The following is a 21,919-nucleotide window of genomic DNA, read 5'->3' as shown; positions in this document are numbered from 1 at the left end:
GAATATAAAAATGCTTGTCTCATTGCCATTACGGAGACGTGGCTCAAGGATTCAAGGATCTTTATTGTCATACCACTCACATTTCCATGTTGGTGGTACGAAAATTGAACTCAGGTCCCGGGATAGCAAGAGATAGCTTAATAAAGAGTAAAGAACAGAATAGGTATTTACAGAACAGAATAGGTATTTACAGTTAGTGATGCATCCTACTTGTAACCCAGGTCACAAACAGTTATTTTCATTATTGTTTTCATTATTGATTATTTTCCTTGTTGATTATTTTCACTATTGATTATTAATTTTGCTCTAATTTGTATGAACATCAAGTGACAGTGTCTTGTTTCTGAGCCAATCAGGGCACAGAGCAGAGATACACTGAACTAAGCCAATCAGAGCACAGAACACACAGATGCAGAATTTTATGAAAAGCAGCTGCAGTGAATGAAAGCCGATGAGCTGAGTTGTTTGGTGTGCTGAGGAGTGCAGCAGAGTCACCACGGGCTGTGATGCATCCACCCCTGTTTGATCTGAGCGCTGAGTGCGTTCAAACTCATTGAACTGCTGAATTGGTGAGTAACATATTGTTTGTCTGTTAAATCACATCTTGCTGCTCTGATGGTTTTACACTCTTGCTGCCGGTTTTAAATCTGTGAATCTGTATCTTGTATTAATACTAAACCCCTGACTATTTATGGGAAAATTATTTTTGTATTAATACTCAGCCTCTGATTTAAAGAGGATGATTGATTCAAAAAATATAAATAGTAGATTGTGCTGTTTGTTTGAATTATGTTGGTAACCCTGGGTATTTGATTTTTTTATTTGAATTCAATTGTTGGATTTATGGCTTTCTGTTTTTGTAATTCAATTAAGTTACACATATCAATGTATTAAATTGAGCCTGTGTGTACAGGCCAGGTTTCAAGAAAGGGGATAAACCCCGGATGGCGAGCTAGGAAACCAAGGACTGGATCCAGAAACCGAAACTCAGTACCTGCATTACCCACTGCTGGTGGGGTAGGAAACCAGCCCCAGTTCCATTCACTCCCTCTCACACACACACACACACACCCAACTATTCCCCCTGGACTGACTTTTTGGACGCTCTGGATTGCTTGGACTCTTTTCCCTATTTAATTTTGTTCTGTTGGGTTTTGAACACCCATGACAGAGGCCTTGTGCTTGGAGTGATGGTGGATATGCTCCACCTCATATGATGGTACTTAAATATCAGTGTCGTGAAAATCTGTACGCACCGCAAATGTTGCTGTACACATAGTCCAGAGTGTTTTCTCCCCATGTGGGGAAGGTTACGTGCTGGTAAAAATTGGGCAGAGTGTCCATCAGTTTCATGTCATTAACGTGTCCCGCAACGACGTAAAACGCCTCCGGGTGTTTTGCTTGACGCTTGTTGATGGTGTCGTGAAGCTCCTTCAGTGCTTCATTAGCATTAGCACCTGGCAGGATGTACACAATGGTGACAAACACTGCGGTGAACTCTCATGGCAGATAGTACGGCCGACATTTCACCGTCATTTGTTCTATCGCTTCGGAGCAGTGGCTTTTTTCCAGTCGATGATTGTATTGTTCTATTAGAAGGTGGTTGCATGTAACCTTTCAAAAATCTTATTGCAATTAAAGATTACAAGCAACCATCTTAGAAGAGAATACAAACACATTCTTTAAAACCATTGTCAAGATTAAATTAAACAATTATGATTATCAATTTAATGAAATACTGAAAGTGTAATTGATGTCTAGCCCTCCCAAATTTCAAATGATTCGAAAGGATTACGATCAGACTTAAAATGCAAAAACAGTGCTTTAGCCCATCTTGAATAAAGGACTTGATGAAACAAATTTTGATTAATTTATAAATAGTAACTGAGGGAAAAAAAAACCTACTGTGGCATCGTGTTTTAGGATTCATAGACATCAGGGCTACACCTGTAAGTGCCTTTAAATATGTAGCTCAGTGTTTAACACAAACAAATTTTCACAACTGGTAAAACAGACGCTCACAAACATACACATGCACACACAAACTAACAACTACATCGGCACTGTGTGTCAGTATTAAAAAAAAAAACAAAACCCTGAACTAAGTTAAACCAAAAAGGCATCAGTGCTACACCTGCAATTGCAGTTTAAATTTTGTAGGTCAGTTTAATACGCAACTTTTCAGAACTGTTAAAACAAAGATGTGCATGTGCACACGCTCACAAACTAACACACAGGTCCTGAATCAGCAGTGCCTCACTTGTCAGCTCTCCTTACTGGAGCAGTTTTGTTTTGAAGCTTTGCGTTTTTCTGGAGAGTTGAGTCACATCCAACTCCATGACCACCTTTTGTATTACCTCAAAAGTGTAGCGAAGCTGTGATGGATACTTCATGTGTAAAGAGTAGAAAAGTCCAAAAAGCATGGCGGTTGCAATCAAGGTCTTGGAGAACCACCACGCCCTTGATGATGATGCCCACATCAGAGTTGTCGGCTGGTGTCTCTCTGGTGATGTAGATTCCCACCGTTGTCCTCTGGATGGCACAAAGTGCAGCAGCCTCAGTTATGTCCTCATAGAAAATAGAACATTTCTTAAAGCGTTTTTTTTTCCCCTCTTTTAAATGTTGCAATTCTAACGCTACGGTACATTCAAACCCATGTGAGCAGCATAGCAAAGAACTGCAGCCAGAGAAAGCAATGTTGCGATTCAGTCCAAGAAAAATGAAAAACATAAATTCCAGATCAAATAAGGAGGAGCCTTAAAGCTCGATATTAGTTAAGTTTGTAAGACAGTGCAGAAGCAGGTGATGCCACTCAGATGATTTTCCCCCAGGCAGTGAGTGACTTCATAAATCACACACAATTGACAACTACACATTAAATTTGCACTCTTATCAAGAAATCTCACAAGGGTTTACATTCTGTAAATTGAAATGCCCACTGGAATAATTCTGTTCACATCAGGCAGGCAAGCAGACAGACACAGACTGACCCACCAACCCAAAGTCACAATGTGCTCACACAGCACTCACCATTTTCTCCTGCACCAGCAGATCAGGATTCTCATTTAGTGAGATGCAGATTCCTTTGATGAGGGACTCCCTTACAGCATTGCTGTCATCCTCAAGAAGTATAACAAAAAAGAAAGAAAAAAAAAACAGATATTTGAACTTAAATTTTCAGTAGGACTGAAAAGTTATTTAATACTGCTGTGACTGTTTTAACAGGTCAGCATGTGACACCAGCATCTAGAAAACATAATGCACGCATATTAACCTCTCACTGAACCAATCTAATTCATATACACTGTCACTGGAACACCTCTTGCACCATTCACTGTAAAAGTGGAAACAAAGAAGGATCCATGTCTTGTGAGGAGAAAACTGCATTTGATTAAAAAATGCATTCTTGAACTAAACAGTGAACAACAAGTGGAAGGTAAACAGGAGTCAGAGGATGAAATTTTTAAGGGCTCTTTCAGACCTGTCCCGTTTGGAGTGTTCACTCCAGAAACACTAAATAATCACATCTATGGTCACTGTAAGATCAACGTACTGTTCTTACCACAAAAAACTTCATCAGCTTACTCCAGGGGGCTTTGATTTCTCTGATCTGCAAGAAGCTGAGAAAAAGGCACAGAAAATGTATTTCAATAAACATGCTGATGAACACATGGCATAATGGCGCTGTGCCGACACCACCCGCCCACCACTGTTTGACGTCCTGACACTGGAACTGCGGTGTCCGTCATTTGAAGTTAAACTGTTGGCAACCCCAGATGACATAAGAGGTTACATGATTGAAGTTAAGGGAGCAAGTAAAGACAGCTCTTTTCCCCAAATGAAACACGGCGATAAAACTTTACAAGCAAATACGCTCACGAGTCACAACGCATATTTAACCTTTACGACATTATTATGCAGATATAGGCTACTTATGAAATATCCAGACTTACCTTCCGAAGTGATGGCGTCACGCAGCTCTTCGATGCAGACGGATGTTGACCACGATGCTGGAGTTGCTGTCTTGTAGCAACAATGCAAAGTGCGCGTGACGAGATCACGTGCTTTTTCAAGATAATTACGATGCTACTTTATCGAATAGCTTCATCCCAACATTATCAGAACACATTCAATAACTCTTTCTATAGCTCCTACACTATACAGTCTCATTGAAATTTAAAACGAGGCAATTGTGTTAGATACACGCAAGATGCTTACATAAATCCAATAGATGGCAAGTCTCCCTTTTTTTTTAGTGTGGTTCCAGTAATCAATGTCCTTAGTCTGCTTGCTTTTGTGAACTTTCTTGTGCATCAGCTTTAGAAGAGGCTTCCTTCTGGGACGACAGCCATGCAGACCAATTTGATGCAGTGTGCTGCGTATGGTCTGAGCACTGACAGGCTGACCCCCCACCCCTTCAACCTCTGCAGCAATGCTGGCAGCACTCATACATCTATTTTACAAAGACAACCTCTGGATATGATGCTGAGCACGTGCACTCAACTTCTTTGGTTGTCCATGGCGAGGCCTGTTCTGAGCAGAACCTGTCCTGTTAAACCGCTGTATGGTCTTGGCTACCGTGCTGCAGCTCAGTTTCAGAGTGTTGGCAATGTTCTCATAGCCTGGGCCATCTTTATATAGAGCAATCATTATTTTTTTCAGATCCTCAGAGAGTTCTTTGCCATGAGGTGCCATGTCGAACTTCCAGTGACCAGTATGAGGGAGTGTGAGAACGATAACACCAAATTTAACACACTTGCTCCCCATTCACACCTGAGACCTTGTAACACTGAGTCACACAACAGGGGGGAGGGAAAATGGCTAATTGTGCCCAATTTGGACATTTTCACTTAGGGGTGTACTCACTTTTGTTGCCAGCGGTTCCTTGTGTTGGCCTCCTTCACTTCCAGTTCCTTTTGTTTGTTTGTTTTATTGTGACAGATATTGAGATTTGTTTGCCAATACAACAGCATTTACTTTCCCTGGAGACCATTGCTACATTTAAACTGCATTTCATATCAGCCTATTAGCAGTTGTAGGCAGCTCAAAAATGTTTATTTTCATTAACTATGGTCATTTCAGTAGCCTACACAGAGCGGTCCAAATCATTCATCTTCACGTGATGTATGCAGTTTCACTTTAAAGATGGCTCAAATTAAATTAAATGAAATAGCAGTTAAGCTTTAACCTCAACATTAAGGTTAACATTTGCAGTACATATATACATGTTGAAGGTATACCAGGAGGTTGAGTGGTTCTGATGGCAGTGGTCATTCAGGAGCAAGGGTCTGCAGGAAATCCTTTTGAAACTCATGACAAGCCATTCATACTCAGACTGGAAACTTTTTCCTGGATTAAAATCAGGTGGTGGTACTGTAACCTAACATCCCCCTACCCACCACCACCAAAAATGATATTGTACACAAATGTCTTTGTTAATGGGACTGTGAATCTGATCCCAACTTTGATAGGCCTAAACTGATTTACAGTCTGGCTAATAAACTGCAATATGAGCAATGCCACGAGTGACACGAGAACATCCAGTCATCAAACAGTGTGTCTGTTTCAGTTCTGAAGCAGCAGCAGCAATAAAGTAGCAGCATGCTACCCCACTGTATTCTACGTTTTGGTGTAATACATAGGTTTCTGTCACTTAAGCCTTTAGCAGGACTTTGCTCTGAAATTCGATTTGTTATATTTGCCACAGGTCCACTCGTTCACCTTAGCATACTAGCTATGGCTGCTCTCCCTCCCTCTCCTGCTCCATGTGCCAGATGTTTAGTTACTCCTCTGCCTCCTTTAGTGTAAATGGTACGTGTAATAAGTGTAGTTTGTTTATAGTCCTGGAGGAGAGGCTTAGTGAGTTAGCGACCCAGCTCCGCACCATGGAAGCTAGCACTAGTCCCTTATGTTGTGCACTGAAGAGCGAATTGGTCAAAAATAATAATAATTGATAATTATGAATATAATTATCGATTAATACATAAATTACTAATTCATATTTAATTAATAATATGGGGCACCACCCTGATGCGTTCAGGGAAACTATAAGACGACCAAACTTGTAACAGTTATCAGTCTTGAACAGAGTTTATCTACTAAACAGTCAATATTCTGTAACATTAACTACCTAGGGACAGCTCTGATGTTGAAGGATGAGATCCGAGCACTGGCTATTGCTTAGACACGTGACCACAAGTTCGTACACAAAAGACACGACGACTTCTCTCATATAATAAAAATATATTTATTAACACCGTGTATCATTCAATCAGCAACACGTTGGTACAACTGTTATCTAAACGAAAGACACAAATGATAATGTGTGTGTGTGTGTGTGTATGTGTGTGTGTGTGTGAGTGAGTGAGTGAAGAAGGGGAGGGGAGAGTATGGTTGCCTAGCAACCAGTTAGCGTCGCAGCAGGGCTAAAAGCTAGGCTAGTTAGCTGAGGCTAGCTAGCCGCTAGTTAGCACCTTGGAGGTAGAACTTACGGAATGTTAATAACTAAGCGGAGCGCTTAGAGAGAGAGAGAGAGAGAGAGAGAGAGAGAGAGAAAGGAAGGGAAGAACAAACATGAACCCAAAAATGTGTGTTAACACACTTGTGCAGTATCAATAACCGGTAACGCCTTCTTGAGAGGTCACGGTTATTAATAACTAACTGTAATTTCTGCTAATTACAAGACTTCCGTCACATAAACAGAACATTCATAGACATTATACAGCACACTAAGCTACTTCTCTGCCCAGAAAATGCCTAGTTAAAGGAATCCTTACTTGACCCGGTGGAGCGGTAAGGGATTCAGTTTCCGTGTTCCGGAGCGTGGTTCGGCTTGACTCGGAAGGCAGCAGAGCGGCGGCGGGGCAGCCTGCAGGGTCTGCTGGAGTTACTGGTTGGAAGGATGAAGAAGCTGTTGAGCTTTCCTTCACTAGGGACCAGTTCACGCGGGTAGCGTGGCTCGACGGTGGCTTCTCTGGACGAGTGGACAGGAGGGAGAGAGTTGTCCTTGTGGGGTCTCTGTCGTCGCTGCACTGTACTCGAGGTCCGAGGTGGAGAACCGGAGGGTGGGATCTTCTGAAGACTTGCAAACCACCCAAGGGAAGAAAACCACCGAAAGAAGATCACGAGAGGCGAAAAATACCGAGAGAGAAAGAATCTTCTTCGCGCTGAAGTTTTATAAGTGGAGGCCGATGATGTCACTTCCTGTGGGATGATACTGGCTCTCAGCCAATAGCATTTTGACAGGTTCTTGGATGTGGTCAGTGGCCAGAGTTCTCAGAGGGGGGCCAGTGGCCAGAGTCATAACCTTTTGCGACCCTTTGTCCGAGAACATGTGGTCACTTGAATTCAGGCTTTGAAAAGGGGTGTTAGGCCTCCCTAAAGAAGAAAGCCTTTCTTCAGCTGGACTTTTTGTCACATCGGGCATCTGGTGTCACATCTCTGAATTAATCTCTTGGTCTGGTTGAGTTGGCACAACTCTTAGCTTCAGGAGCTTCTCAGTCCACCTTAGCGAGTGCGGAGCCACCTAGCCTAGCCACCATGAGCAACTCCCCCGCAGCTCCTGAGCAGCCGGAAACTAGCCAGTCTCGCGGGGTGACATCACAAGGGAAACCTAAGTCTGTGTTTGCCCACCAACCCCTTCATGTTGCCAACCGCTTTTCCCCACTCAGCGACACACCCGCTGAGAGTAAAAGTCTGCATGTCGGCTATGTTGCTCGCAGCCACACTGTGAAGTCGACATTAGTCATTGGCAGCTCTGTTCTCCGCAACGTGAAGGTAGAGACTCCAGTGAGCATAAAGTGCATCCCAGGGGCCAGAGCGGGCGACATTGAGGCTAATCTCTGGCCACTGCGTTTAAGTTGCTTCGTGATTCAGTTGGCTTCTGTCAGAGGGTAAACAAACCCACTCACACTTTTAATCACATCCTTGATTTAGTAGTCACTTATGGAATAGAAGCTGACCTCATCACAGTTCTTCCTCAGAACCCCGTCTTGTCTGATCACTCCTTAATTACATTTGAATTTACCTTAAAAAATTATATCCTACCTGGGAAAAAATCCCGCTTCAATAGATGTCTATCTGACACTGCTGTTTCTAGATTTAAGGAGCTTATTCCAGCAGAACTTGCTGCCACACCTTGTAGTAACATAATGGGCAGTTATGCTGATTTCACCCCCTCGCAGGTAGACTATCTTGTGGACAGCACTGCAGCAGCACTCCTTGGGACACTTGATGCCATAGCTCCCCTGAAAAAGAAGGTTATCAGCCAAAAAAGAATAGTTCCATGGTACAGCCCAGAGCTGTGTGCCTTAAAACAGAAGACCAGACAACTGGAAAGGAAGACACATTCCAGCCAGCATGAGGAAGTCTGCCAAGCCTGGAAGGATAGTTTATTAATATATAAAAAAGACTCCGTAATGCTAGAAGCGCTTACTACTCGTCCCTAATAGAAAAGAATAAGAACAACCCCAGGTTCCTCTTCAACACCGTGGGCAGGCTCACCAAGAACCATAGTGCTGTTGAGCCATGCATCCCCCCAACTCTCAGCAGTAACGACTTCCTATCTTTCTTTACTGAAAAGACTGTGAATATTAGAACAAAGATTGCCAGTAATGGAGGACAGACTACAGTCCCCATAGAAGCACCTCCCAGACTTGGTGCATACTTGGACAGCTTCACCCCCATCAACCTGTCAGAATTAACTGCTGCAGTCACTTCCTCCAAGTCAGCCACTTGTCTGCTGGATCCCATCCCGACAAGCCTACTTAAGGATGCCTTCCCCTCTGGTCAACACGTCCATATCAAATCAAATTAATCTTTCCTTAGTCACAGGTTATGTGCCACAGGTCTTTAAGGTGGCTGTCATTAACCCTTTACTTAAAAAAACCTTCTCTTGACCCAGATGTGTTAGCCAACTATAGGCCTATATCCAGCCTCCCCTACATCTCCAAGATCCTTATTGGTTTATTTAAATGGCTGATTTTGTGTATTTGTTGCCTTTTACATCTGTGGCAAACCATGTGGAAATGTTGCATAGGAAATGGAGTTGCCACTTACTCTCCAGGCTTCGGAGTCAGCGTGGGGGGCAGCGACAATCCCCCCACAGAGGTGCTACCCGTGACTGCCGCCACCTGCTGCTCAAATTCTGTCAGGTGCACCCCTTCCTGACCACCACCTGTCTGGCCTCCTCTGGAGGGCGGCTGTATGTCGCTTGACCTCCACCTTGAGGTCCTGTTAGCGCCATTTTCCATATTGTTATTTAAATTTAGATTTAAGCCAAGTGATTATTGTAGTTATTGCATTTAGTGATGCGCAGTGTTGAATTTAGTCATGGGTTTAGTTTGCATTGTTTAGGAAGTTAGAATTGCAGACATGCATTAGAAATAGAGATAGGAAATCTTTTAGAGCACTAGCAGTAGTGCAAGGTTATGATGTAGTTATTCTCACTTAGGTTTAGTGAGGAAAACTGTGTGCTTTGTATCACTTTTATCGTTCAGCAAAGGACAGAGCGAACACTCTACCGTCGTCATAAAACCTCAAACACGCGTAGTGACTCGTTCTTTCCGTCATTAGAAGTGGTTAAGATGTATGAACATGATAAACAATACTGGTGATTAGAAGGGAACTTTCGCCAATAACAGGTCCGACCACTGTTTTTTTCATCTCGCACGGGTGCGTTGCGCCGAACCCACCGTGGTCACCCTCTCGCACTTCTTATCCCACTCACTTCTTATCCCACTCACAACGTTTATTGTTTATACTGACACCATTGGACAGGCTACTGGACAGGCTACTAAACAGAATCTACTGTCTCTCCTCCACCTCCCCAACCAGCACCTCCAGCTCGCACATCGTGAACCTCTTTTTCTTTGACACTGTTTTGTGAGCGCGGACAGCGGAGACCCTATTTGAATGAATTTGCGTATTTATAGGTGGGCGTAATGGGGTGGGCCCGGTTGCTCCGACATCTGCGCTCAATTCCACGCTGATTGGGATGTATCAAGGAAATGTGCGTGGATTCTGGCGCTCGCACGTATTGATACATTCGTAATTTTTTGTGCGTACACAACTTTCACGATTCTTGCAACTGCAGTTTTTTAGTATGAGATCCACGCAAGTATTGATACATGAGGCCCCTGACCTTTTTGAAAGGGTACTGGCAGGTGCCTTTAACATCCAGAGTGTCTGACACCTCTGCCCTTGTTCCCCAGACTAGTTCCTGCAATATACCGTTGTGGCATTTAGAATGAGGAATGTGCCTGTCACTTTCCAGCGCATGATGAACCTGGTGTTGGGAGAAGTGCCCCATTGTAACGTATACTTTTACGATGTGATGTACTCTGATAACTGGGTTGGCTATTTTGCCAGTTTGACCGCAGTGTTTCAGAGGCTTGCCAAGGCATCCTTGACCCTCAACCTGGCTAAATGTGAGTTTGGTAAAGCCAACATGACTTACGTCAAAATGGTGGCGTGCACAGTTGCAGCGGCCCAGTGCTCCTCAACTTTTGGCAGCTTTGTACATTTTTTACTCCTTCTCACATGTTTGCTTGTTGCATGTGTAGAGCACAGCAGAGCAGAACTGCTGGCTATTGTAGTAAATGCTTTCTGCCCACACAAAAACTTAAATCTCTGGAATACTACTCCCCTGGAGATCCGGCAATCACCAAATGAAGCCGGATTCACCATCCCCCTGCTGAAGTGGCGTGGGTGGCAGAGACACAGAAAGCAGAAGCGGGGCAAAGGAGGGGGATAGCTGCTAAGCTAAAGGCTAACCCCTACAAATCGGTCATTCCCAGTCTCTTCCTTAACAACTCCTGGTCGCTTAACAACAAAATGGACAAATTACAACTGCAGATCACTTCTCACAGCCTGGAATACTGTGCATTAATTGTCACAAAGTCCTGGTTGGATCAAACATCCCTGACGCAGCTATTGAGCTAGCAGGTCATGCTGTCTTCAGAGTCGACCAGGCAACAAACTACAGCAAGAACAAAGGAGGGGGACTTTGTGTTTACATTGACAATAGATGGTGCACTAATGTGACTATGAAAGACACTCACTGCTCTCCAGACATTAAATATATGATGTTGCCATGCAGAACCTTTTTGCTGTGTTGGGAGTGCTGTATACATGCCTCCTCAAGCTAATGCTAAAGTAGCCATGAAGCTGCTACTGATGTCTATCAACCAGCATTTAGCTGTTATGTGCGTTATGTGCGTTATGCGCATAATGCGCATATTGCGCACGCTCATTGACAGCAAGAACAGTGTAATACCAGGTTTTGAATGGGTGTGTATGTTAAAACCGGCTCCGGGCCGTCTGGCTGAGCTGCCTTATGGGTGTTGGGGGCAGGGGGGCTGGGACACTGTTTAGTGTGTGTTTGTAGTGTTTTTAGTGCTGCTAACGTGTTGCTCTGCCGAGCAAACATAATAGGGTCTTCGCCTGAAGTACCTTCAGGCTCAGGCCCTAATAAACCCTTCCTTTATGAGGCATCACTACGCACACCAACATGGTCTGGTATAGGCAGGGTAACACAGCACTGAGCACTGTTGAAACATACATAGAGTTGCTGTGCAACTGAGATGCACATCGCAATATATCTTAATGTAAAACAAAAGAAAGCACTGGTTCTGCTTATTCTGTGGAGCTGAACAACAAAGAAGTTTGTGTTCATCAACAAGGGCAAAAATAGAGTTAGAGAGTTTGGCTCCCCTGGGGTGTTATAGCTTCATGATCATCACTTATAGGGTTATTTCATGCTGAAAACCATCAGGATCATCTTCTCCTTTATCACTACTATCACGATCTATGATTCTCTCCTGCCAGATTATTTACTCTTCAGCTATTCTTGTAGCAAATGTTTGAATTATGGACCTGGACTGCATCAGTGCATTGCTGTTCTCAGACGGAAATCCAACAAATTTGTCTTTCAGCCCTCACTGGTTTCATGGATTCACTCCTGAAAACTTCACCACATATACACACTGGATCCTCAGCTCATCCTCAGTCCAACTGAATTCCGATTAGAAATATGAGGCATATCTCCTTACCTGCATGATTTGTTACTACCATTACCAGCAACAGTTGTATCGTGCTTTGGCTGTGTGTGACGTTAATGAATGTAACAGTAACAAGTAATGGTCTGACACAAAGTAATTACAAAACAAAAAATATTGTAAAGTTAAAATATTTTTATTCCTAAGTATTCACTGTATGGATAGTATTTTTTTTTGTTTTTATATGTTTTTCGGGTTGTTTTATTTTCAAATGATAATTCTCCATGTACCACTTGAGCGAGCTCATGCAACACCAGTGGCACATGTACCACAATTTAAGAATCACTTCTCTGAAGAAATATAAAGTTCCAGGAAAATGTGACTGAAGTATTACTTTCATGATAATGGCCATCAATTATCAAATAAACATCCAATGAAATGGGTGTTGGCGGGCATATGATTATTCCCTCGCACATCTCAGTATTTATCGATATGGACATAAGCAAGGCTTTGATCAAATCTAATGTCAGGTCTGAGATGGTAAATGTACATTTATACCTCAGACTGACTTGTAGGTGCATAAGAGTAGACCTGGCATAAACAGATCTGATGGTCATCTAAGGACATGCAGCCAGATATTTATCTTGAAAAGATAAATAAAAATGTAGGTTGCAGGTTGGAGGCGTCATCTCACTGATTAACAACACTGCTTGACATTCGTATAGTATAATTAATGCATAAACTGCAGCAGAACAGAAGCGCTGATGTGTGATGGGGGAGCACTGTGTCAGGCTGCTGCAAGACAGATTGCTGTCTGGATCAGAACTTGCCAGAGAAAGTTTGTGACATGTCTGTGAGTTTCTGGACAATATTGCACTGAACATAGTGTTGTTGGATGTTGATAAATCCCACTAAATTTAAATTAATTTGATCAACAGTTATGCACAATAAACATTTACACCCATTAAGACATTTTGATAGTGGTCGTCGTCTACTGCTTTATCTGGTTGGTCCAGGTCACAGGGGCAGCAGCCTCCTCAAGGAAGCCCAGACTGTCCTCTCCCCAGCCACTTCCACCAGCTCTTCTGGGAGAATCCTGAGGCCGAGAGATATAATCCCTCCAGTGTCTCCTGGGTTGGCCCCGAGGCCTCCTCCCAGTCAGACATGCCTTGAAAACCTCCAGGGAGCAATCCAGGAGGCATCCTCACCAGATGCCCGAACCATCTCAACTGACTCCTCTCAACATGGAGGAGCAGCAGCTCTATTTTGAGTCCCTCCCGAATGACTGAGCTTCTCACCCTATCTCCAAGGGCGAGCTCAGCCACCCTGTGGAGGAAACTCATTTCAGCTGCTTGTATTTGTGATCTTGTTCTTTTGGTCTTTACCCAAAGCTCCTGACCATAGGTGAGGATTGGAAAGTAGATTGAGTGGTTAATCGAGGGCCTTGCCTATTGGCTAAACTCCCTCTTTACCACAACGGATTGGTTCAGCACCTGCATCACTGCGGATGTCGCCCCAATCCACCTGTCAATCTCCAGCTCCATCCTCCCCTCACTTTTGAATAAGACCCCAAGATACTTAAACTCCTCCACCTGAGGCAGGACCTCTGCCCTGACCTGGAGTGGGCAGGCCACCCTTTTCTGGCTGAGGACCATGGCCTCAGACTTGGAAGTGCTGATTCTCATCCCAGCCACTTCACATTCGGCTGCCAACTGTCCCAGCAAGAGCTGGAGGTCGTGGCTTGATGGAGCTAAGAAGACCACGTTATCCACAAAAAGCAGAGATGACATCCTCCCGAAACCAAACTTGACCCCCTCTGCCCCCCGGCTGCACCTAGAAATTCTGTCCATAAAAGTTATGAAGAGAACCGGTGACAAAGGGCAGCCTTGGCAGAGTCCAACCGTCACTAGGAACAGGTCTGACTTACTGCCGGCAACGCGAACCAGAATCTCACCCCTTTGGAAGAAAGACTGAACAGCCCTTTCTAAGGGGCCATCCACCCTATGCTCAAAGGGTGCTCTTGGGAACACAGCCATAAACCTTCTCCAAATCCACAAAGCACATGTGGACTGGCAAACTCCCATGCCCCCGAGCGAGGGTGAAGAGCTGATTCACGGTTCTATGGCTGGGATGAAAACCATATTGCTTCTCCTCAATCTGAGGTTCGACTATTGCCCTGACCCTCCTCTCCAGTACCCTGGTGTAGACCTTTCTAAGGAGGCTGAGGAGTGTGATCCCCTGATAGCTGGAACAAACCCTCTGGTCCCCTTTCTTAAAGATGGGGACAACCACCCCAGTCTGCCATGCCAAAGGCACCACCCCTGATGTCCACGCAATGTTGTAGAGATGTGTCAAACAAGACAGCCCCACAACATCCAGATCCTTGAGATACCCAGGGCAGCTCTCATCCACCCCCGGAGCTCTGTCACTGCAGAGTAGCTTAACTGCCTCAGATCTGTCTTATCTGCCACAGATTGGATGACCCCCCACCCTTAACTGTTTCCTCCATGGAACACTTGTTGGTGGGATTGAGGAATTCCTCAAAGTATTCCTTCCACTGTCCAATTATCTCCCCAATTAATGTCAGACACCTCCCACCTCCAATGTACACAGTGTGGGCAAGTTGCCACCTTCCCCTCCTGAGGCGACAGACTGTTTGCCAGAACCTTTTCAGAGCCGACTGTAAGTCATTCTCCATGGCCTCACCAAACTCCTCCCATGCCAGAGTTTTTGCCTTGGTAACCGCCATGGCCACACACAACTTGGCCTTCTGGTACCGGTTGGCTGCCTCTGGAGACTCACAGACTAGCCTTGTAGGCCTCCTTCTTCTGCCTGACAGCTCCCCTCACTTCTGGTGTCCACCAGCTGGATCGGGGATTACCGCCATAACTGGCCCCAGCAGCCTTACGGCCGCAGCTCACAACACCCGCCTCAACAACAGCAGAGCGGAACATGGTCCATTCGGACTTAGTGTCCCCCATTGCCCCCAGGATGCGGTCAAAGCTCTGCTGGAGGTTGGAGTTGGAGTTGAAGATCATCCTGACAGGTTCTTCTGCCAGGTATTCCCAGCAAATCCTTACTACTCGTTTGGGCCTGCCAGGTCTGCGCGGCGTCTTCTCCTGCCATCTGATCCAACTCACCACCAGATGGTAATCAGTTGACAGCTCAGCTCCTCTCTTCACCTGAGTGTCCAGAACATATGGCCACAGGTCAGATGATACGACTATAAAATCTATCATAGGCCTACAACCTAGGGTGTCCTGGTGCCATATGCACTGATGGACATCCTTATGATCGAACATGGTGTTACTTATGGACAAACTGTGACTTGCACAGAAGTCCAATAACTGTACACCACTCAGGTACAGGTCGTGCCTGCCGTTCCTCCCAATCACACCCCTCCAGGTCATGCTGTCATTGCCCACATGAGTGTTGAAGTCCCCCAGTAGGATAATGGAGTTCCCAGCCGGGGTACCATCCAGCACCCTTCTCAGGGACTCTACAAAGGAAGGGTTTTCTGAACTGCTGTTCGGTGCATGAGCAACCTGAAGGCACGCTCAACCTCTTCCACCAGTTTTGACTCCCTCCCTGCCAGAGAGTTGACATTCCATGTCCCAAAAGCCAGCTTCCATTTCTGGGGATCAGACAGCCAAGGCCCCCACCTTAGTCTGCTGCCCAAACCACAATGCACCGGACCCTTCCAGTTCCTCTTGCAGGTGGTGGGTCCACAGGGGGAGTCCATGTGACCATTTTGGGCAGCGCCTGGCTGGACCCCATGGGCTAAGGCCCGACCACCAGGTCCTCGCCAATGGGCCCCGACCCCAGGCCTGACTCCAGGCTAGTTGTTAGTTGTTTCATCAGTGATGTAAATGTCTGTTAATATTTCTTTCCTTTTATTTATATTTGTTTCAGGATCCTGATTGGGTTATTCCCTCAAGAGCATGTGAGGCCACAGATGACTTAACCATCACTGAGGATTACGAAGAGGCATGTATTCACACAAATAAATTTATTTTGTCTGATGGCTTTTACTAATGCACTGGTTGTAATATTAAAGTTTTAAATATTCTCTTGAATTAAGGTTCCTCAATGGCTGATTTATTGTGCCTTTCTCCCCTGATTTATTTACATCAGATGATGACTGAGACCAGCCAAATCCAGAAGGATGCAAGTGACCTGACCCACACAAGTTCTGTACTCAGCTACAGTGTGGCTGCAGTGTTTCATTCCAACCGAGCAAAAGCAACACCTGATTCAACTTAAATCAAGTCACACTCTCACAAGTCCTTAATTTAGAACAGTGAACTTGATCAGGTTGCAGATTTTCTGAATCACAACATCTGTGTCCACCAGGATTTCTATAGATTACCTGTTCCCATGACACAACTGGCCAAAATTTCAAAACCGTTGATGTGAATGGAGAAAGGTTAGCTTATGTGTTTGCAAGGGAAGTCACTGGATGAGATTGAAGGTTTGAAAAAAAAAATTTTTTTTTTAATGTTTCTTTCATGATTTCTAAAATAAGAGGCATCCGGCATAATATTTCACAGATGAAATATCACTAAGTGATGGTGAGGCCAAGGAGAGTGTCGAGGCAGCAGAGTGTGGAGCAGGTGAACCTGGGGAGGTGGCCTCAACCATCACAGAAGAAGCACCTCAGAATGGACATTTGGGGTTTCTCTTCTCATTGTTACACAAATCTCTATAAATGTATACTGATCGTTTAAGTGTATCTGAAACGGGTGTGGTTTAGACCCAAATGCAGTACACAGGAGAACAGGAACAGTTGGTAATGACCTTTATTTTCTCCACAGCAAACAAGGTACGGAGCAGTACGAGTAACCTCAGAATAAAGTTCGTTCTTCGGGCTGTAAGCCCTCACACAGTCTCTGGGGCTCACACGAGGGGAAGGGATGAAGCCGAAGCCGGCCGTGGGACCGAGGGGAAACTCCAGAGCCCCCGGCTCCAAACAGTTTAGTTCCCTTAGCAGGCAGGAGGATAGCCAGGGCCAGGCAGATGAGTAATTACCAGCAGAGCAGTCAGACACCAGAAACACTGAGGCAGAGCACGAGGTCAAGGACAGAAGGCAGGTGAGTTTACCAGGAAGCAGACGAGGGGAGCAGGTCGGAAACAGGCTGGGTCGGCACCGGGTGATCAAACAGAAGAATGCTGGAAGGTCTCGCATACTGCGGAGGAACAATCTGGCAAGGAGTGAGAGTGCAGGAGAGGCTTATATGCAGGGCTGATTAGGATGAGCTGCAGCTGTGTAGGCAGGTGAGCAGAGTTGGGCTGATGAGGTGGGAGTGGCTGGCAGGTAGAGTGGAGCAGAGGGAGGGAGAGTGGAAAGACACTGCAGCTGAGTGACAGGAGGGGGATGGGAGAAAGGGACTGTGACAGTACCCAAGTGTTGTGGTACACCTATATTAGTTGAATATTGCTGCACTGAACATTCAGTTTGATTGATGTGTGTGATGACTTCAGGCTTTATTTTTCCCTACTTTAGCATTTGAACTCTGATGATACATTTTCTAAGTTATTTTGCTGATGTGCCTTCTGCTTTCAGTACACACTTCTAATCTCACCTGCTGCTCCATGGGCTACCATGATCAAATTAAAAAGTATTAATAGATATGTATACCAAAACAATGCAACAACAATAATATGTTAAATATGTGTGTTTAGCAGAAACAGATCAATCTGTGTCATCCACAGTATAAGAGATGGCACCTCCTGCTGAAGGTAATGTAAACTTTTTCTCTTTTCTTGCACTAAAACCAGGTCCATTCTTGCACACATTTGTCTTTCCATTACAAACGATAAACTATTATTTTTCTGTGATTTTAGATTGTTCAACAAAAGACATTGATCAAGAACCTGGATCCAGAAGTGTTCCAAAGAAAAGGTGGACCAAGGCAGAGGTCACCACAGTTAGTGGTCCAGTACAGTGTACAGTGGTACAGTGGTCCTGGCCCCTAGGCCAGGACCACAACACTTTATACTATGGTAAGGTGCAAATTTCATTTTAAAAATCATTTTTTCAAATCTCACCAGGTATAAGAGTTTAAGAGGTTAAAGGAGTTAAAAGTAATAATACCACAGGCAATTGTTTTTGTAATGGCAATACCAGCTTGGGTGCAAATACTGTACTTCCATGTACTTTTCATTTGTAATATGATTTAGAATGCACAATTTTTTTTTATTTCAAGAACATTGTTGTGGAAAATATATGTATACATTTGTTCTATCACCAATTAAAAAAATGTCCCCAAACATTTGCGTTGACAGGTTGATGGGTATTAATGCAAATACCAAGCACTTTAACAGTCAACAATCATTGCCCTTTAAAGTGCCCATAATATTTTTTCTACTCATAACCATCTATTTGTCAAGACAATCAAATTTCCTCACAAACAATGAAAATTTCAGAAAAAATGTGTTTCCAAATATAAAAGCTTGTCAAGGGTGTATCAGGGAACTGAAGTGACTGTCCAACTCCCATAGCTCTAGGATCTCAGGAAAGGGGTGTCCAACTAAACCACCTCAGAATGGTTGTCACTCTAAACCACATTTACCTGTGTGTGTGTGTGTGTGTGTGTGTGTGTGTGTGTGTGTGTGTGTGCCAGCACATCAGGATTTGTGCATTCACACAAATGGTCTGAGAAAACTAGGGGCATGGATGGAGTAGGATGTGTGAATCTCACATTCACAAAATAGTTACACTGGAAAACAAACTACATTAGGTGTGTGTGTGTGTGTGTGTGTGTGTGTGTGTGTGTGTGTGTGTGTGTGTGTGTGTGTCGTGTGCCAAGTGAGGAAAGAGGGTGATTAGTTTGCATGCAAAGACCTTGTGTCTGTATGGAGCAAATCTAACACCAAATTCCTCACAATCAGTGATCACGACAATACTCTACAGCTTAAATTACATTTCATGTAAAGAACAATCACAAAAGGGAAAGAGCCTGTCTTAACTGTTCTCAAACATAATGTCATCTCCTTAATGCTGTGTAAATTCCCACTGGTGTTAACGGAGTTGTATTGATGCACTGATGAACCAAGAAGAGAAGAGTCTGCTGTCCAGAGCATTGTTGGGTTGCAGGGAAAACAGGAGAATCCTGGTCGCTCCTTTGTTTTCTAAGTCACATTTGCAGTTTGGTGCTTATTTGGTGCTCCTGTGCCAGTAGAGTTTGAAATCAACTAGCAGACAGTGTACCACAAGTACTTTCACTGACTTAACTCTTTTGCACAGCTGATTCAGGCAGGCTCTGGAAACACTGCCATTAATAAATGTCCAGGATAGAATGTTACCATTTGTGCACAACAGAGCTTGAGTGGATGATACTAATGTGATCAGGTTCAAAGATTGAGAAAGAGAGAAAGAAATTCTCTGGTTTTATTGTCTACATTTTATCTGTGGATCCCTCTCCACATGGTCAAGTTATACGGCCCAACATGTTAAACAGTGTGAAAGAAGAGGCTGGGTACACCCTGGACAGGTCACCAGTCCATCCCAGGGCCAACACATATAGTTAGACAACCACTTGCTCTCACATCCACACCTACGGTCAATTTAGAGTATCCGATTAATCTAGTCAGTAGGAATAAGACGGTGCTTTTGCGTGTACACGTGAAAACTTTTGCACTTGTGCACCCAGCGCTAAAAAGGGGCGTGTCCATTTCCGTTTCTGGCTCACAAACAATAGGATTCTGTAGCATAGAAACTAAATGCTGCTTCTCTGCGTTTGGTTCTGACTCTGGAGACAGAAAGCAGACCTGTTCCTGATGACCTGAGAGGTCTGGATGGTTCATAACATACCAGCAGATCAGAAATGTGTTTTGGTCCTAAACCATTCAGTGCTTTATAAACCATTAGTAGTATTTTAAAATCAGTTCTTTGGAAGACAGGAAGCCAGTGTAAAGACCTGAGAACTGGAGTGATATGATCTACTTTCCTGGTCTTAGTGAGGACTCAAGCAGCAGCATTCTGAGTCAGTTGGAGCTGTTTGATGGATTTTTTAGGGAGACCTGTGAAGACAATATTACAGTAGTCAAGTCTACTGAAGATAAATGCATGGACAAGCTTTTCCAAATCCTGTTGGGACATCAGTCCTTTAACCCTTAATATGTTCTTCAGGTGATAGTAGGCTGACTTTGCAATTGTCTTTATGTGGCTGTTAAGATTCAGGTCTGCGTCCATGACTACACCAAGATTTCTGGTTTGGTTTGTGCTTTTTAACATAACCGATTGAAGCTGAGCACAGACTTTTAATCGCTCTTCTTCAACTCCAAAAAAAATTACTTCAGTTTTATCTTTGTTCAGTTGAAGAAATTCTGGCACATCCAATCATTGATTTGTTCAATGCACTTACTTTGTGTTTGTATTGGATTATAGTCTCCTGGTGATATGGTTATGTAAATCTGTGTGTCGTCTACATAATTATGGTAAGATATCTTGTTGTTTTCTATAATTTGAGTCAGAGGGAGCATGTAGATGTTGAATAGGAGTGGCCCCAGGAGCCTTGGGGAACACCACATGTCATTTTTGTCCGCTCTGATGTGTAATTACCTAGAGACACAAAGTAGTCTCAGTCCTTTAAGTAGGATTCAAACCAGTTGAGTACTGTTCCAGAAGTCCCACCCAGTTTTTCAGTCGATCTAGTAGAATGCTGTGGTCAACCGTGTCAAAAGCAGCACTGAGATCCAGCAATACTAGGACTGAAATTTTGCCATTGTCTGAGTTTAAGTAGATGTCGTTAAAGACTTTGACAAGAGCAGTCTCTGTGCTGTGGTGCGGTCAAAACCCTGACTGGAAAACATCAAAACAGTTGTTTAGAGTGTAGATAAATTTATTCATATATTTGCTTTAAACTGTAGATGAGCCCATACATATATATTTGCTTAAACTGTAGTTAAATTTATACATATATTTACTTAAAATAGAGTGCAGGAAACACAAGGCAGTGAAGCACAGACCAGATTGTATAAGAGTGGACACAGGTGAAAAGGTCACAACAGGGAATAGCAGGAGTGTAGCTCATGACTAGCATCACTTCCTCAAGCTAATTAAGTCAGAACAGAGTCCACAGAATTTTTACAGTAGCATGAAGTGGTGGGAATCAGAAGAATAAAAGAGCAAGGTCATGAATCTGGTAAAATAGAGGTTTTGATCTTCACAGATGTAACAAGAAGTATACAATGGGAACAGATGGTGCTGGCACGCGGTCAGACAGAACATTCTGCAAAATAACATCAAGATCAAAAATACACACTTGCACGCAGAAGCGATCACATAAGCACCTCCTTGTAACACATAAAACTGGAGAGATAGTTAGATCGTTGGACTTCTTGCCCAAACGCCAGGGACGACGCATCTGCGTATGCTGACTCCAGGATAGGGGAAGACGATCTCCAGAGCTCTGTATTCTTTTCTGTTAATCTGAATAAATTCTTTTGAACTAACTAGAAGGTGTCCTCTCCAGATTTTGAACAGCGCAATATATACTCGGTGGGTCCTTCTGACTGATTTATGATGACTTGTTGAAAAAAATCCTACAAGAGCTAAGAAGTTAAGCTGCTTTTTCAATGATTTTGCTTAAAAACGGGAGGTTTGATATAGGTCTATAATTGTTCATTCCTGAGTTGTCTAGATTGCTCTTTTTTAAGAGCGGCTTTATGACAGCAGTTTTCAGGGCGTGTGGAAAGACACCTGAGAGAAGTGACATGTTGACAGTCTGCAGAAGATCTGGGGCCAAGCAACTAGAAACTCTTTTAAAGAAGCCTGTTGGCAGAATATCAAGGCAGCAGGTGGAGGATTTCAGATTTAGTACAATGTCCTCCAGGGTTTTAATGTTGATCGGATTGAATTGTATCATGCTACTGGGGTTAGTACGCAGGGACAACATATATCCTGTACCGGATATTGAGGC

At 43.9% G+C, this 21,919-nt stretch overlaps 1 long non-coding RNA gene across 1 annotated transcript; it reads left to right on the top strand.

Moving 5' to 3' along the window:
• The first annotated feature begins 264 nt into the window (after positions 1 to 264).
• On the top strand, positions 265 to 21,348 carry LOC147242701 (uncharacterized). The gene is made up of 5 exons (XR_015110697.1): positions 265 to 569; positions 15,909 to 15,983; positions 16,131 to 17,735; positions 17,841 to 17,999; positions 21,170 to 21,348. It is a non-coding gene; the product is annotated as an uncharacterized LOC147242701 (long non-coding RNA).
• The last annotated feature ends 571 nt before the right edge of the window (positions 21,349 to 21,919 follow it).

This window comes from Aulostomus chinensis, chromosome 20, assembly GCF_037954235.1.
Source record: "Aulostomus chinensis isolate RoL2024-O1b breed Wild chromosome 20, RoL_Achi_v1.0, whole genome shotgun sequence".
Lineage (NCBI taxonomy): Eukaryota > Metazoa > Chordata > Actinopteri > Syngnathiformes > Aulostomidae > Aulostomus > Aulostomus chinensis.
Note: the sequence above shows the minus strand (reverse complement) of the source record. Positions and strands in the feature narration are given on the sequence as shown.